Source organism: Balearica regulorum, chromosome 5 (genome assembly GCF_011004875.1).
Source record: "Balearica regulorum gibbericeps isolate bBalReg1 chromosome 5, bBalReg1.pri, whole genome shotgun sequence".
NCBI classification, from domain to species: domain Eukaryota; kingdom Metazoa; phylum Chordata; class Aves; order Gruiformes; family Gruidae; genus Balearica; species Balearica regulorum.
The window spans coordinates 28,248,135-28,265,483 of record NC_046188.1 but is presented as its reverse complement, the minus strand read 5'-3'; the positions used below and the strand labels follow the sequence as shown (position 1 = coordinate 28,265,483).

The 17,349-nt window shown below is 39.1% G+C and overlaps 1 long non-coding RNA gene across 5 annotated transcripts in view; it reads left to right on the top strand.

Moving 5' to 3' along the window:
* LOC142602023 (uncharacterized) overlaps nt 1-17,349 on the top strand; it is a 64,203-nt gene that overhangs the window by 26,101 nt on the left and 20,753 nt on the right. For 3 of the 5 annotated variants that reach the window (XR_012835647.1, XR_012835646.1, XR_012835644.1), the window contains exons 2-4: nt 6,101-6,299; nt 14,464-14,594; nt 15,829-15,944. This is a non-coding gene — a long non-coding RNA (uncharacterized LOC142602023). The remainder of the gene's footprint in view (nt 1-6,100; nt 6,300-14,463; nt 14,595-15,828; nt 15,945-17,349) is intronic. The other 2 variants (XR_012835645.1, XR_012835648.1) reach the window with 2 other exon arrangements.

The window sequence follows — 17,349 nt, the reverse complement described above, 5'->3', positions numbered from 1 at the left end:
GAAAATACAATGTTGGAAAAATACCACCGATTTTCTGGTCCGTACTTGAATTGTAAAAAAATTGAGATGGAAATTGTCCTTCAGAAAACGAAAGATTCTCAGCCTCAACAAACCCATATTTTCCTTTAGCTGCATAGAGATTATAATGAAAGTAAAGCTCAATCTCATTTTCCTCTGTGCTCTACTCCACTTTCTGGCCCTTAGTATGTTTTGTGGAAATGTCTTAATTAATGAATTAACTGTGAGGCATAAGAACAGCAGTATGGTTTGAAAGCTTCTTTTTAAAAATGCACATTATTTGTTACCGTATTTGAATTCAAATTAAATCCAGGGAGAACTACAGGACCATTTCCTGGCTACAGTCTTGTTTACTAAAAGATTGTTTTAAATGTGTTACTCATAAAGCACTGTATTTGAAAAGTAGAGTAAAAAGGAACTATGAGAACCTTATTTGATTTATTCTTTGGAATAATTTGCTGAGTATGTCTGCACTTGGATATATTCTATTTGAAATGATAACATTGCGAGAGATGACTGTCGGTTATGCTGGCAAATTTTCACCGTGTAACTATAAATGTGATGTAGGAAGCAACGTGAATCAGTCCTGGTGTTAAAACCTGCCTCATCGGTCAGTCCTATAGCTTGGCTTCCCAGCTGGGAAACTCATTTCCTTCAAATCATAATTTTCATTTGCTTTGGGGATACACTTTACTTATAATTACATCTTTGTCTCCAATGAGCTGTATAAGTATGAAGAAAGATTGTAGAACAACATTGCTCCTCACCACTGGAAAACCCAGTTAATTGTTATTCTTTCTTTTTCTTTTTTTATTCCAATCCAGTCACTTTCCTGTGCTCTGAAGTACAGCAAGCAGATGAGATTTCATCCCAGAGAATCCTGAGAAATGTTCTGATCGATTTTTTAGCCTTTAGTGTTTAAATGTGGTGTAAATTGTCCTTGGGCTAGCAAAAAAAACCCAACCCCAAAACCCAAAAAACAAAACACTTTTCAGGGAATTTTTTTACTTTGGCGAGATAAGTCCCCTTTTGCATCTGTGCTGCTGCAGAGCCACTGGTCATTGCCATTGCTCAAAATCTTCTTTATTCTGGGTGGTAGTTCTGCAGCGTGTGACACACGTCGGCACTGAAAGCCTTCCCTTGGGAAGACTCGTGGTTCTTTCACAGCCCTGGACATGGGAGCGCTGAAGTTTTTCTTGAAGACTTGTAGCTTAGTGGTGATGAGCAATGGTGTTATGGTTTTCAGGTGAGGTTTTGAGAGGCAGGGTTCTCCTCGCTGCCTTCAGTTGTTACATTAAGCAATGTAGTCATCAGAGCAATGAGTGGTGCTGCTTAGATCATGTATTAGTCAACTGCCGCTAAACAATCCTCTTCTCTAGAACAGGCGCCTTGTGTGAAATCTCATCAACTTTTGTTTCTTACAGTTTTGACATTTAATGACTCTGGTCACTGACTGGTTTTTTGGTTCATTTCTCAGTGTCCGTGGGAAACAGGTAATATGAGCAAAATCCATTTCTCTGTCTCCCTGCAGAATTCTGGTTTGGTGCAAGAGACCTGCTGTAGGGCAAATTGGAATGGAAAAAAGTATATATCTGTATTCAATAATTTCAGAAATATTCCACCAAGAATTTTGTTGTAGTTTGGACATCTCAGGACATCTCCTATTTTCATAAAACTTCTAAGAGATGTGTTTTTCCAAACAAATATCTCATCATCATCTATCACAGATGGCCTTCACCTAAGCTATTGAAGTTTTTCTAAATGAAGAGAGGTATCTCCCATCAAGCTTTGTTCAGCAATACTGTTATGTGACAGTATTACCCTGCCACAAATAGTTAGCAACATGATCCCATGCCAGTTGTTAAGGGTATTTTAAGACCCTTTCTAATGCAATTTCATAATGATTCCTTTTTCCAGTCCTTCAGGTGATGGGTATGTCAGACAAAGGGCAATCATTTCACGTTCTCTTTGCCACTTTTAGCAAACCTGTAGCTATTTAATCCCACCGTGCCATGTTAGAGCTCTTTGGTGTTTGGACAGCAACTTTAAGTTCCCCCCACAGGTATTTCCTTGCTATCATTGTCCGAATTATCCCATTTTGACTATGCTGTCAAGATTTAATTTTGATCCTCTCTCCTATTAGCAATTGCTGCACAAATTGCTTTTGCAGCTCTCTTTGTGGGAGAAATGGTTAATGTTGATCAAGTCATTTCTCACTGCTACTGCATGAGCCAGTTGTGTATGTTCCAGCAGTGCTGCTTAGCCTCTGGATTGCTCTCCTTTTTTTCAGCAGCCTGCTGTTGAAGGCCCTTATAGGATGCTATACAGTTTACCTTTGTCTTATTCCTCATGCTCACCCATTCAATCCCGAGCGTCCCCTTCACGCGGTGTGTGGAGCAGCTGCCTGTTGCCCGGGGCCGCAGGGCTCCATGTGCCCTGTCACTCGTGACACGGGCACCTTCCTTCCTCCCTCCAGCTGCACTATTAGGTACACCATTGCTTTCTTGTCCAGTCGGATACAATAAGCACATAGCTGTCTAAATCTGCTTGCAAACAGGTAGTAATACTCTGAAGAAATTAAAGATTTTTTTTCATAAACATTTTATTAGGGTATTGGAAACTGTGTTGCCATATTCCATACGTAGTGTCTGCTTTCAAGGCCTAATGATTTTCATTTTAAACATGAAACACAAAATAAAATCCAGGAAGCATGATATATCTATCTTCTCTTTGTACGAGTCTGCATCTGAACAGAGGATGGTTACTGCTTCTTTGTCACAGCACATGGCTTCACTTGAAGTGTCCCTATAAGGAAAACATGCCACAACATATAGCAGAGCAGCCAAGACCACTACAACTTAAATTTGCAAATAGACCTCATTTGACATTAAGGTTAGGTGGAACAATGAGACATAACTTGAAATTTGGTGAACACATACGGATGCATATTGCAAAGGTAAATGTGGAGAGGTTGTTTTCTGCTGTGTCAGGAGGACGGTTCTTTACCAAAAGCCTTCCAGTATAATTGCAAATAAAGCATTACATCAACATACAGGAAAATAAGCTGTAAGCTGCTTTGCCAACATAACAAGAGCTCTAAAAAGAAACTTTGATTATTTAATCAATTACTAAACCCCTTTATTTACTGCTCTAGAAATCATAGAATCATAGAGTGGTTTGGGTTGGAATGGACCTCAAAGATCATCTAGTTCCAACCCCCCCTGCCATGGGCAGGGACACCCTCCACTAGACCAGGTTGCCCAAAGCCCCATCCAACCTGGCCTTGAACCCTTCCAGGGAGGGGGCATCCACAGCTTCTCTGGGCAACCTGTTCCAGTGCCTCACCACTCTCACAGTGAAGAATTTCTTCCTAACATCTAATCTAAATCTACCCTCCTTCAGTTTAAAACCATTACCCCTCGTCCTATCACTACATGCCCTTGCAAACTGTCCCTCTCCAGCTTTCTTGTAGGCTCTGTTAGGTACTGGAAGGCTGCTATAAGGTCTCCCCAGAGCCTTCTCTTCTCCAGGCTGAAAGCAAGCCATGTGGTGCACAGCACTACCTTAACTCCTAATGGCAAGGAGGTTACAGTCAAACAGGTTGCATAAATGTGCAGAGAATGAAGAGACAACTTGCCTGGTCACAAAATCCCACAAGCCTTCGGAAAGGTAATCAGTGGCAATCTAATAATTTAAGCAAGAAACAGGCATAAAAAAGGAGGAGATCTGTTCAAGGAGGGTATCCACACTTATCGCCCAACTGTCTAACAGCCCATCTTGTTATGGCATTTGCTGTTTAGGATTCAGTTATGACTTTGATGTTTTTTGAAGGTTACAATTCTATTAGCAAATTAATGGGGCAATTACTCTATTTTTATGAATGCATTGAGTGGCTCAATTTAATAGGAAATGACAACTTAACAATGAGTTGATTCCCAGCAGAATTAATTGTTATTTTTGCTGTTCATTAAAGTATTTCTGAAGAGGAAATCTCTTGCTGACAAGAATTTCATTCAATCTTTCACTTTTACAGAAATTTCATTAGTTTTTAAAAATTTTATTAAAAATTATATAAACTGGCAACTGTACTATTCTATTAATTTAAGAAAAAAATTATAAAATTAATGTGCTGCTTAATCCAGGGATTTTTTTTTCTCCTTCTTGGTTAGGAGAAACATTTTTGCCTAAATGTAGGAATAAACATAAAGAACCCAGAGTTTCTCAAGCTCATGTACTTCTGGGATATAGGATTTGTCACAAGCTAAGGCAGATTTTTTTTTTGCAAAAACGTCTTGGTAAACGAATTGGCAGAGTATGTTTGAGAAGGTTTCACGAATGCCTTGCTAGCACTCTGTTAAAAGAACCTTCTCTCCTTGTCAATAAGTTTTAATATAATTGAAGATTAATTGTAAATTAATTTTACAAATTTACATTACAAAAATGTAAATTGCAGAAAATGTAGCAAATACCTGTCAGCCTCTGTGAATAGATGTATATTCAGCAATAAAAACTTTCATTCTTGTGTTTTATAGCCAGACAAAATCTTTTCAGAGATTCTCAGCTACACATCCTATTGATTACACTCTGAGTTAATTACATGCAATAATACTAGGGAAGAGTGTTGTCCTTGAAAACATCATGATGTTGGCAAGAAAAGACAGGCAGGCAATTGTCTGATACCTGAGAACTTCTATGGCTTCTGTCTCAACTGGAACCTGGGGCTGTATTTGTGCCAAGTAATCTGAGAGTTGTGTTTTCGAGCATTTCACTGACATTAACATGGCTTAATATTCACCAGAGGACATCTTTTTTATAAATGTCTCTGTGAATTCCATGAAACCACAAAGTTCAATGGTGAAATTGTAAAACAGGGTTTGCAAGACTTCCAGTCTTCCTTCATGGCCCTGCGTTTCCCTGGTTGCTGTGCGTGACTAGTACCTCTCTTACGGATGAAGGGTCCACCGTGGAAGATGTGGGAGGAGGAGATAAGAAGCATCATTTGGAGAAAACAGACACCCAGTTTTATTTTTTTAAAAAACATGCTATTGAACACATCAAGTGCAAACCCAGAGAAGAAAGCTAACACAGGAAGATATCCACTGTTTGTGCTGAACTGCAAACAGGCGTAAAGATGCCTAAGCCAATAGGTTTTCTATTTATATTATTTTTAGACCATGCTGTGACAAGACTGTGCTTGGATATAGTGGACACCGAGGTAGCGGGGAAAAGGCATTTATGCCCCGAGTACCCTCTTATGAAAGCAGTGGTTGTAAACTAGCTGAGGTTGGCTTAGACAGAGGTTATGTCCTAGGCAGCACAGCTATTTGAATGCAATAAAATAAATCAGGAAGCAATAGAAAGAGGAAGGAAGTCAGGTAGGTGAACAAAAGAATACACATGGATGAGGAAAAAGAATCTAAAAATGGCAGGAAAAAATCAACAAGGCAAGGTGTAGAAGGAAGAAGAAAAAAGGTATTAATTTTGAAAAGAGCAGAGGAAAAGAGAGAAAATATTTTTGTTTTCTTTTATTAGAAGTTTGCTGTAAAAATTTATTTAGATGTAGTTTAAACTATTTTCATTGTTGTGTGTACATGGATTTGTAGATGTTTGCCTATATTTTAGATTGTCTAAATTTTATTTCTTTAGAGTTCTTGCATGAGGTAGTTGTGTGCAATATTTTATTATATTTTAAGTGTATTTGAAAGAAAAATATTGCTTTTCCAGTGTGAAGTGCATAGAAGGGGGCTTTGGTTGCAATCCATGTAATTATAGGATGGAAAATTCCTCTTGGCAATGGCGCTGCCATTCTTCAGTTCCTATCATTTAAATTTCAGGCCGTCCTGGAAATTGTTGCTAGTTTCATACTCACTTAAGAAAGTAAGAGCCCCAAACATAGTCTTTAGTCACCTTTATTCATCCTTCAATTCTGTTCAAAATTTGCTACATGGCACAGCTTTTTTAGACCACTCAATACACTTTTACTAATATGAACCTTTTTTCCCACCCACTGTTTCTCATTGTGTTGGGGTGGCCTTAGCGAATTTATATCTGGGTAAAATGATCAAGGCTTGTCTTCATTCAGGGGAGCTCACTGAGCTGGGAGAAGAAAGACTGTGGGTGGCAAAAAAGATAGAGAAGAAATTGTAAAGCACTATCCAAGTATCCCTGAACCAATTTAATTGTGATCCAGGTGATCTGAAGACTCTGTTGTGCTGAATTGAGTCATTTGCTGACACTGACTCTTGTTGCAGCAACTCTCAGTATTTAAAAAGTCAAAAAATGTGAGTCAATATTTATATCACAGAATCAGAATGGTTTGGGTTGGAAGGGACCTCAAAGATCACCTAGTTCCAAACCCCCTGCCACGGGCAGGGACACCCTCCACTAGACCAGGTTGCCCAAAGCCCCATCCAACCTGGCTTTGAACCCTTCCAGGGAGGGGGCATCCACAGCTTCTCTGGGCAACCTGTTCCAGTGCCTCACCACCCTCACAGTGAAGAATTTCTTCCTAACATCTAATCTAAATCTACCCATCTTCAGCTTAAATAAAATACAAAATTGAGGTTTTAAAACTTTTGACCCTCTTTCACTTTTTTTGAAAAAACACACTGAATTGGAACACATCCTGTTAAAACACTGGTTTTGGATTAATATTCATCTGTTGCCTTTGTTTTGCTCCAAGTCTACCAAAAGTGACTTTTGTTGTGCTCAGGCATGGGCAGTGTCTTCAAATAACTTGGGGTCTGCCACAGTCATTGGTTAAAACACGGACAGAGAAGATTGAGATTGTTTAGCACTTTATATATATAAAAATTTGGTGTGATCAACCAAAAATAAACTTCCATTGAATATCATTATGGCCAGTACAATGTGGTAATTATAGAATCATAGAAGCATAGAATCATAGAATCATAGAATGGTTTGGGTTGGAAGGGACATTAAAGACCATCTAGTTCCAACCCCCCTGCCATGGGCAGGGACACCCTCCACCAGACCAGGTTGCCCAAAGCCCCATCCAACCTGGCCATGAACACTTCCAGGGAGGGGGCATCCACAACTTCTCTGGGCAACTTGTTCCAGTGCCTCATCACCCTCACAGTGAAGAATTTCTTTCTAACATCTAATCTAAATCGACCCTCCTTCAGCTTAATTTTTTTTATTTTTTTACTGCCACACAGATGAAAAAATAGTTCAGTAATTCAGGATTTTTATTTTGCCTTTTGATATGCTTAAAAACAAGAATGCAAAGGTATTTCTGACAATAAAAATACTCGCTTTTTCATGTTATTCACAGAGAATGAAAAGAAATTGCTGACAGATTGAAATAATTTCTGTGAGATCATTCATGTTGATAGCAACATGCAGACATTTTTGTTCTTTTAGTGAGAAATTCTTTAAGCTATTTATTTAACTAGAAAACTGCAATTATATTTTTTGCTTTTTCATCTTTAGTGGTGCAAATAACACTGAAGTCTTTGCTGTGTTTTTCATTTCAATAATCTGCAAAACAGAGATTGCTGAAACGATAACAAGGATCTCTTTTCCTTGCAAGATTTTCTGTATTTATGTTGAATGATAAAATGCAATATCTAATCTTTATCCTAGATGAAAGGTTCTACAATTTCATGAAAAAGGCAGGCTTAGTCATGTACACAAATGAAATCCTTTTTTAAGACAACAACAACAAAACCCCCCACATAATAGATAAAAATGATCATAATAATATATTATTTCACAAATAATCCAAGATAACATAGGTGTTATTCCACTTTATTATTTAATGGCAGTGATTTAAATTAGATTTTGATGTTAACTATGTGCCATACACTGCACATATCCATCAGTGGTCACAATTTTCAAGAAGGCAGTTATTTTAATCCAGCAACAGATTATTAGAAATTCATAATGAAAATAAAATTCATGTTACCCTTGAAATTCTTTTTAAAAATCATAACGATGACCTGCAATCCTGGCCACAGCCTTCTCAAATTCAGTATCCCTGAAGGTAATAAAAACACGCCTTCTTGCCCATCTCCCCACCATAATATAATTTCCAGCAGGAAAATACATACAAATGAAGAACCTTTCTCAAAAGAAATTAAAGAGGCAGTCCAAAGGGTAAAATCCTTGCAGGAGACTGTTTAAAGCTGCCAGAGGCATCTTCCTTTGTGGAACTTCTATCCAAATGAGAAAACAGAAAACCCTGGCAAGCTACAGTAAAACTGTTATGAAACAGGCCAAAATGTTGTTGAGCCTTGACTTGCTAAAAACATTAACAACACAACTAATAACAGCATTTAAAATACAAAGGTAGAAAGCCTGACTCTGTAGTTCTGACAAAGTGTAAAAGAAGTGTCCAGGAAAGCTAAGATTTTGGCAAAAAAACCCTCCATACATGAATTATTTCTATTGTTGTTTAGTAAGAAAGAGAAACAAGAAGTTTGGGGTTTTTTCATACTGGAGCCTTTTTGTGTGGAAAACAAACTAAGGACTTCTGACTTAGCTGTCATGAAAAAGTTTTGGAACAAATTGATATATGTATAGTAACAAACTAACAGAAATAAATTGTGTTCGTCTAAGAATGCTAGCAGAAATCAAAACTACGGTGCTGAACTACCCGCTGTGGCGGATAACTATGGCTTACATCAGCCCCGATATCTGAGCAGCAGAAAGTGATAGTCGTGAAGCCGGGTTTTTAAAGAACGTGTAGGGTGTGACATCATTGAAATTCGTTAGCATGTCTGGACTCTGTAGCGAGCAGATTGGCTGAAATTGTCATGAAGACCAGAATTAGTATGCCACAGTGTTTTAATGGGTTATAATGGAGAAGAATCGCCACAACCTGATATTTAATAGGCGTCGCACCAAAGGCTAATAGAAATTAACTGATATGGGATATGGAATAAGTTTCTTCCTGAATTAGCAATGGGTTAAAGAAAAGGGGGGAAAAAAGAATAGGATAGATAATCTTTTTCTAAAATATTTACTAGGGGAATGAACGGACCTGTCTGCTATTCAACATATTCTTAACTGATCTAGAAAAGGGAGTGAACAAAGAAACAATTTTTGGCTGATACAGAATTGCTCAAGATAGCCAAGGCTTACTGTAAAAAGTTGTGGAAGGATTTTACTGTGTTGAGTGATTGGGTGAGAAAAGACCAAATTAATGCAAAGTAATCCTCCAGAGGAAAAAACAATTCTAATGACGAAGATCTCAGTGGTGGACTCGAAATTAGCAAAGATCTTGAAGCTCTTCCTTAATGACATCAGCCCAATTCTCAGCAGCTGTCCAAAGACAAACAGAATGTTAGGAAGTATTGGGAAAAGAATGAAAAAAAGAAACACAAAACTTAATTATGTGTATATTGATGAGAGGGGCACATAGTGCATGGTTTGTGGAAATGTGGGAGGATATAGACTTAGAGAGGGCAGGGAGAAGAGCAGAGGGGAGGGTTAGACGTATGGGACAGCTTCTGTGTGAGAGATATAACTGTAGCAGTACTCTTCAGCTTGGCAAAGAGACAACAAAAGGCGGGTGTGATAGAGGAATATAAAATTATGAATGACATGAAGAAACTGAATAGGGAGTGATTACTCACTGCGGGGTACCCAAGGAAACTATTAGGCAGAAGGTTTAAAACAAACAAAAGAAAGCCCTTTCCTGCATAACAATATTACTTTTTGAGATTCATTTTCATGGGATGCCAAAATTACAAAAAAAAGTTCAAAATGTGATTAAACAATTTTATAAAGGAAAGATCGTGTAGAGCTATTAAGCATGAAATGGATGATTTTAAACAGGAGTAGCTGGCAGCTACCACTCTACTTTCCCTCTTTCATATGTTCTTTTTTCTAAATATCAGCTGCTGGCCACTGGCTGAGAAAAATCTTTTCATTTGACCGAGCATGTCTGTTTTTATGGAAAACAGCATAAAAAATATGGTTTATTCAATACTAAATATGTAAGCTCTGATTCTGCTATCCTTTGTCATGGCCTATTCTCAGTATAAAAGCTAACCAGGTTTCACTGGGGTTCCATAATTAAATGTCATATAGCTGAGCACTTCAGAATCACTAATCTTTCAATAATAATCCAATCAAAACCTTCCATCAAATGATTCCTTTTAGACATTTATGATATTTCTACATATTTCTAATAGTATACAAATATTTTCAAGGTTGCTAAGAATAAGGAATAAAATAGAACATACAGCTTGAAACTCAAAACAATAAGTATAGTATGGGTTAAGGACAAATGAGAGAGATATATTTCCACCACCTAGCAAGGGATGCTAATTCAGTTTCCCTACGGTCTTCCTTTAGTGAAGGAAAAATAGGGAAGGAAGGAATGGTTCAGTATTTTCAATATCTTTGTGTTTATAAAATAGTACCAGAAGAACAGTAATCCAGGTGGTTGTCATCCTTTATTACTGTATGAATGCGGAGACTTCCATTCATTCAAGGGCTGCCCCCACGAAATATGTGGTTTCTGTGGGAACAGAAATCAGCCTGGTCAGAGAACACGGGTGTCTTCACGGGTCTGCAAAGCTAATGTGACAAAGATCCTTTCTCTGTCAAGGCCCAGTGTGAACAAAACCTCAACTCTAGGATCGGCACATGGAAGGTCTGCAAAACGTTAGCAGGGTTTTCCTCCCCCCTTTTCTGAGGAGAGAAAATGAGATTCTCCTGACCGTAAAGCTGAACAAGTTACAGTTTAAATTTGCTAGTTGAGAGTATTGTGCGAAAAAAGCCCTAAATATTTGAGGCAGAATCAAATCCTTACGGCTTGTGAGATGGGAGTAATGACAGAAAATGGAAAGGCTGGCTGTTAATGTTGCCATCAGCAACTGAAATGTTGAGATGAACTGTCAAGAATCAAGTGTTCTCCTATTTATTTAAAATTTATAGACAAGTACTATTGTATTACCTGGAATATTCACTTTTGAAAGCTGAAGAATGAAAGAGCCTGTTTGAACGGGCGCCCCGCTACTCAGGCAGTTTCCTAATGGAGCTGGGACTTGTGCTGCCGTTTGTTTCCAGCACAAGAGGTCTGGTGATGTTAAACTCGGCACTGGCTTCATGTGACGATGCGTGTGCCACGCTCGGCTCTGAGAGGCGTCCGGGTGGGCTCCAGCTGTAAGAGTAGCGTGTCTGGTGAGTCAAGTTGGGCCAGCTGGAAATGCCACGTGGAGGTGGATATATGCAGTGTTGGATATACGGCACAATGGCGACGGGCTAAACAATCCTGTCGCGTTGACAGCCTGTGGTGTAAGAGAAACACTGTCTTGAGCACCGTATCAACATCCTGAACTTTGGGACTTGGACAAACTCTAAGAACTCTTTCTCCTTGTCCCTGAGCAGGGCTCAGGTGCTGTTGCGTGTGCTTCAGTGTCCACATTTAGGTGCTTTGAGGCATTCGTGTCAAAAATTGAAATGCAAATTGAATACAGGTATCAGTGAGGATAAGATTTCCAAATTACTCTCTTGAACTTTTGCATTTAAGTTCTCATCCACTCTGGCAGGCTTGAGGCATCGTGGGCACTGCCAATTGCTTTCTGATCACATTTGATGTATGTTTGCAGCTGGTGGAACCAAGTAGTTATTTGCAGAAATGTTCTGCACTCACTTCTTGAACTGCTGGAATGACAGTTCGATGAAACCAGAATAGAAATGGGATCTGCATTTAAGCTGAAGAAAGAATACTCAAAATGGAAAATTCCTAGCGTGTGGTCTGGATGACCCAGTATCAGTGTAGGTTTGATTTCTATGGGCTAGTGGAGAGAAAGTGTTGGGTGAAAAGAGCAGGCAGTTCCTGTTGTTATTCTGCAATTTTGAATAAAACATCCGAGACCCACAGGCTTTGATTCTTCATGCTGTTAAAATACAGGTAGTAAACTTTGGCCATATTTGGAAATTATTTTGTATTTAAGTTTGATAATACAGTTTGGAAACTATTTTAACAAAGAAAATGAGTATGAATATGACAATGTGGAGAAGAAGTTTCCTCAAAAAATTTGAGAATAGTATAAAAGAAACCTATCTTCTTGGTGTCTGTTACCTCCACAAATTGCCCATGAAGGATGATGGTGGAACAGAGATTCCACCTGCAGTCTGTGGAGGACCTCACACTGAAGCAGGTGGATGCCTGAAGGAGGCTGTGACCCAGTGGGAAGCCCGCGCTGGAGCAGGCTCCTGGCAGGACCTGTGGCCCCGTGGGGGACCCACGCTGGAGCAGTCTGTTCCTGAAGAGTCAGCTGCACCCCGTGGGAGCGACCCACGCTGGAGCAGTTAATGAAGAACTGCAGCCTGTGGGAAGGAATCACATTGGAGAAGGTGGTGGAGGACTGTGTCCTGTGGGAGGGACCCCACGCTGGAGCAGGGGAAGAGTGTGAGGAGTCCTCCCCATGAGGAGGAAAGAGCGGCAGAGACCACGTGTGATGAACTGACCACAACCCCCGGTCCCTGTGCTGCTGGGGGGGACGAGGTAGAGAAAATTGTGAGTGAAGTTAAGCCCAGCAAGAAGGGAGGGGTGGGGGGAGGTGTTTTAAGATTTGGTTTTATTTCTCATTACCCTACTCTCATTTGATTGGTAACAAATTAAACTGATTTCCCCAAGTCAAGTCTGTTTTGCCCATGACAATAATTGGTGAGTGATCTCTCCCTGTCCCTATCTCGACCCAGGAGCCTGTCGTTATGTTTCCTCTCCCCTGTCCAGCTGAGGGGGGCAGTGACAGAGTGATTTTGGGGGGCACCTGGCCTCCAGCCAGGGTCAGCCCACCACAAGCGTAAATACAGGATCTAGTGCTGTTGTACTGCTGGCATGCAGTTATACTGGTGATAATTACTAACTGGAGGGAGGATATTAACAGGCATACTTCCTTTCATTTGCTAGAATAAAACCAAGGGAGATAAGGTGCAAAATATTCTCTATGTTAATACTAATTATATTTTCTCAAACTTTTTCATGTAGGAACCACATTTTAACATGCATTATCCTCTACTAATTGCATGACATTTCTATGGAGAGATAGAGCAATAAGGATGTTGGAGAATGTGACAGGGAATGGTGCTTTTTATTTATCCCCCAGTACTGGCTGGCAAGGTCACTGTCTGAATAGATTCTCTGCTTATAATCTTTTGTGATGTACAAATAAGAGCTTTTCTGATGCAGTTCTCAGAAATTATTAAAAAGTTCAATTAAATATTCTAAATTTGAACACAGGTCTTGTGGCTTTCCTTCTGCATTGGCGTTTTTGGTAGTCTTCAGATTTGTTTCTTGATTTGAAAATGTGCTTTCTGAAATATCCCCTGTCTGGTCGCATGTGGTAGTGTTATGTTTTCCTGAAGCTGTTGTTGTTTGTGATGAATAGGAACTATTGGAATAATCTGTAGTGATGCTAATTCACATTCACTTGTAGTGCTGCTGCCTAGATACATAGTAATTGTTCCAGGAGCCTCCATTCTCATAAGGACAAATATTCATGATGAAGGCATCACTGATTTTTAACTCATTTGTTCTTTAAGCTCAGAATAACACTGGTTTGTTCCTAATGACGAGAAGTGAAAGGATAGGTATATGGATAGAGGTTTTGAGGATGTGTATATATGACTTTAGTAATCCTAAGGTACTGTGACACATTGATTGAACACATATGATGTGTATTTATAAACCAAATCTTGTATGTCACAATGTATTTAAAGTGTGAATGTCTTGGATACCGCAATGCCAACATATCTCCCATATTTTGCAACTGTCTCCGTCCATCCCCAGTATTAAGGCACTGTTGTATAAGAAGGAGGAATTTTCCCTGAAGATAAAATCAGGAGTGCTCTTCAGTCAACTGTTGATTTCATGCGGTAGTGCATCATCTTAGGATGCACAGAACTGCACCAAGCTGGACACCTGTGTCATTAAATTTAAAATGACTTAGTTGCAATCCACCCTGTTGTGTTTTCAGCCTTCAAAAACCTGACGATAATTTATTTATTCCAGAGTGGTTTAGTGTATGGCATTATCAAAATAGTTTTCAATTAAAAAAAAATTAGAATAAACTCTAATCATTTAGGGTTTTTGGCTTGCTTGCATGTATGGGTGTGCACAACTATGCACCTGTTGACTGCAAATGCAGTTGTCTGTTGCCAAGCGTTTTTGCAACAGTTTTTGAGATCAGATTAAAAAACATTGTTCTAGAGTGTTCACTTGGGGTTGGGATATCTGACACGAGAGGGTGGTAGAAAGAGGTAAAGGTAGAAGAGAGCTTGTAGAAAAAGCCATTGACTCAATGCCAGCAACTTTGACATGACCATTTTTAATGGTGAAGGTTAGATGGTGGAATCTGTATTGCCTGGCATTTTAAAATAAAAATAAGTTATCTTTCTAAAAATCTTTGAATGCATAAAATAATTGTCCCTATTTGTGTCATGTGTTCTGTTGGGCTCTGACAGAGTTTTCTTCAGCTGCAGAGGTGCAGGCTTTGCTTTCAGAGCACTCACCTCTGAGTTTTATCTCTAGCGTTGCTGCTAAGCCCTGCATGGCCACGGTGTTCACGAGACCGACAACCAGCAAGTCTTAGAAGGTGAGAGGACTGCTTTGGTATATTAATAATACCATACTTTGTTCATTTAACTGTATTGGAATTTGATAAGCTGGTTATTTGGTTGGCTTTTGCTCTTCATGAGCGATTTGACATGTGTTTTCTCTCATTTAACTTCTCAGCTTCAATCTTCTTGCTTTCGTTGGTAGCGGTTAATTTGAACCAAACTGAGAAAATGCTGGAGAGCTGCTTTTGTAATGGCAGTTTGCTAATCTGACTTCTTTGTCCACAGAGAAGTCGGGGAATTGGCTCTCAGAATAGCTTCTCTTTGTTCTATCTATAGTACCCTTAAAGGCCTTTTAAAAATGGTGATTGTGAATTACCATATAGCAAGCACAGAGACTCTATATGGGAGAAAGGAATGTAAGAGAAAATAAAATTGCATGTCAGAAAAGTTGTACTATAGAACAGAATGGGAAAACAGGAAAAACTGGTTTCGTTTTCATCCTCTAAGACAGAATTTTATAATCTTTCACACAGTTTTGCTCCTAGTTGTTATTGGGAATGAATACTTAAAGTTTGGATGAAGATCATTTAAATTCAAACTAAATATGTATTTATTTTCAGAGTATATAGATTTTAGAGGGCTTATTAATACCTGTTACAATTTAATCTAACACATTTATTTATGGATTACTTCAGGTTTACTGGCCACTACTTCCCTATATCAGTATTTAAATTATTTAATAAGAGAGGAACTTTGTAAACAATAAACAAGCAGTTGCCTGTTCTTACATCAGCAAATGTGGACTGACTGCGGTTTTTCTAACTCATATGGACTGTTACCGTTTACTGGCATTCTGCTATTAGAAACTCATTTTATAAAATAAACTTCTCTACAGTTTAGGACTTAACAGTGGTATCTCTTGGGAAAGAAAACTTCTGTGGGTTGTATATCTAAGAAATCAAACACACTTTTTTTCGAGTTAAAAACTAGACATTTATTTCCAACTTACCCATACGGACTCCATTGCTCTCAGTAACCAGGACTGGTAAGTTATGCCTTTTAAAGTGCTGATGCTTCATTGCAATATCCTTTATTAGAGCATATTAACAAAATGCTGAGAAGCAATTGCTTTGGGATTTCCCAAAAGCTCCAGAATCAGTGACGTAGACAGACATCAGCTCATAGCTGATGGAGGAATTGACTTGCACAAAAGATTGTAGATGGAGTAACTGCAGAATCTTTTCAAATGGATACGTTGTGCTTTCCCAGGTTATTCTCAGATTTGACTTGATTCTGTGCTGACTTTACTCAACCTTTTCTGGAGACTGGTATTAATAAGACTAAAGCAATTTCGAAGCATCCCTATGAAATCAGAAGCTTTTCAGGTAAGCATCTTAGGACTCATAAGCTTTCCCCCTTTCAAAAGTGGCTCTGAAAAGTCCAAACTGTGCGTGAGAACTAAGCAGCAGCCCACTTCAGGAGGTCTCCACAATGCAGGCAATATTCTCAGCAAGATAATTACCAGATAATACCCTGTTAAAAGTTTCAAACAAAAAGAATATAAAAATAGAAGACCATGAGAGGCCATACTCGCATTAAGGGAAAACAAATGTGCGAGACAACAGCAAATTCCTGATGTATACCAGGAGGAGCTGAGGACATGTGCTGCCTCAGCATGCGATGCAGCTGTGGCCATGCAGCTCTTCATCCCCCACACAACTCCAGCTATGTCAGCACAGTGGACTCACCCCCAGTTCTTTCCACATTTCCCACAGGACTTCACCCGTTTCTTGCTGCACAAAGCTGACAAAATGTGATGTAATCTTTTATTCCTCCTCCTCTCTGCCTTTCCCGCTGTTCTCCCAGGCTAGGGAGCCTTCTGTCCTACTTTCTGCTCTACCTGGTGACCACATTTGTACTCTCCCCCAACATTGTCCATAACTTCACATTCTTTCCTCACAATAAAAGCATGGTTTAGATTCCTATTCTAAAATGATGAGACCTTTCTTCCCATTTACTTCTTCCCTCCTTTTCATCTCATTGATATCTGATCTCGTAGATGCTCTATTACTAAACTCTCCTTTCCATTTCTGTCTTCCAGTTCTACCCTTGATCCCCTTGGTCTGGTTTTAGGATCTACGTTGCACTGATATTTCTTTTTGTCACTACAGCTTCTTTTTAGATAAATTTAGTGAACAAGTATTCCATTCTTATTCCTTGGACTTGTTGGCCAAGTGTGACTGTGACATGGTTATTCCTTCTCAGCATTTCATTTGCTCAGATCCTGTCCTATTCTGACTTTCTCCTACTTCTGACTGAAGAATTCCCTTGGAGAAGGTGTTTGATTCACCTTTCTTACAACTTTTATAGTGGTTCTGGACTGTGTCTGTTTTTCTTAACCGTATTTCTGCATGTCTGCCTGTGAAAACATGAATTTGACAACCTTTTCTAGGCTGTTGCCTCACAAACCTGTCTTGGCTTATTTTGTCCAAATTAAAATCTTAGACCAACTTTCTTGTATATCCTCAAGGAGGCCTGTGAACTCCACTTCAGAGATAGCTACAAACCTTTAACTCTAATTCAAGCCTACAATTTCATTTTTAGGAGTACAGACACTGCTAGTCTTGTCAGTGAGACACATAGCATGGGTTTGCTCTGTAGGTTATTGCTCCCATTCAGGCTGTCTTGATCATTCTCACTGCAATATTTCAAATCTTTCCTGTCTCTCTTTCCATGTAGCAGAAGTCAGTATTATGTTGTGACTCAGTTACTATGGCATACTTTTTTGTC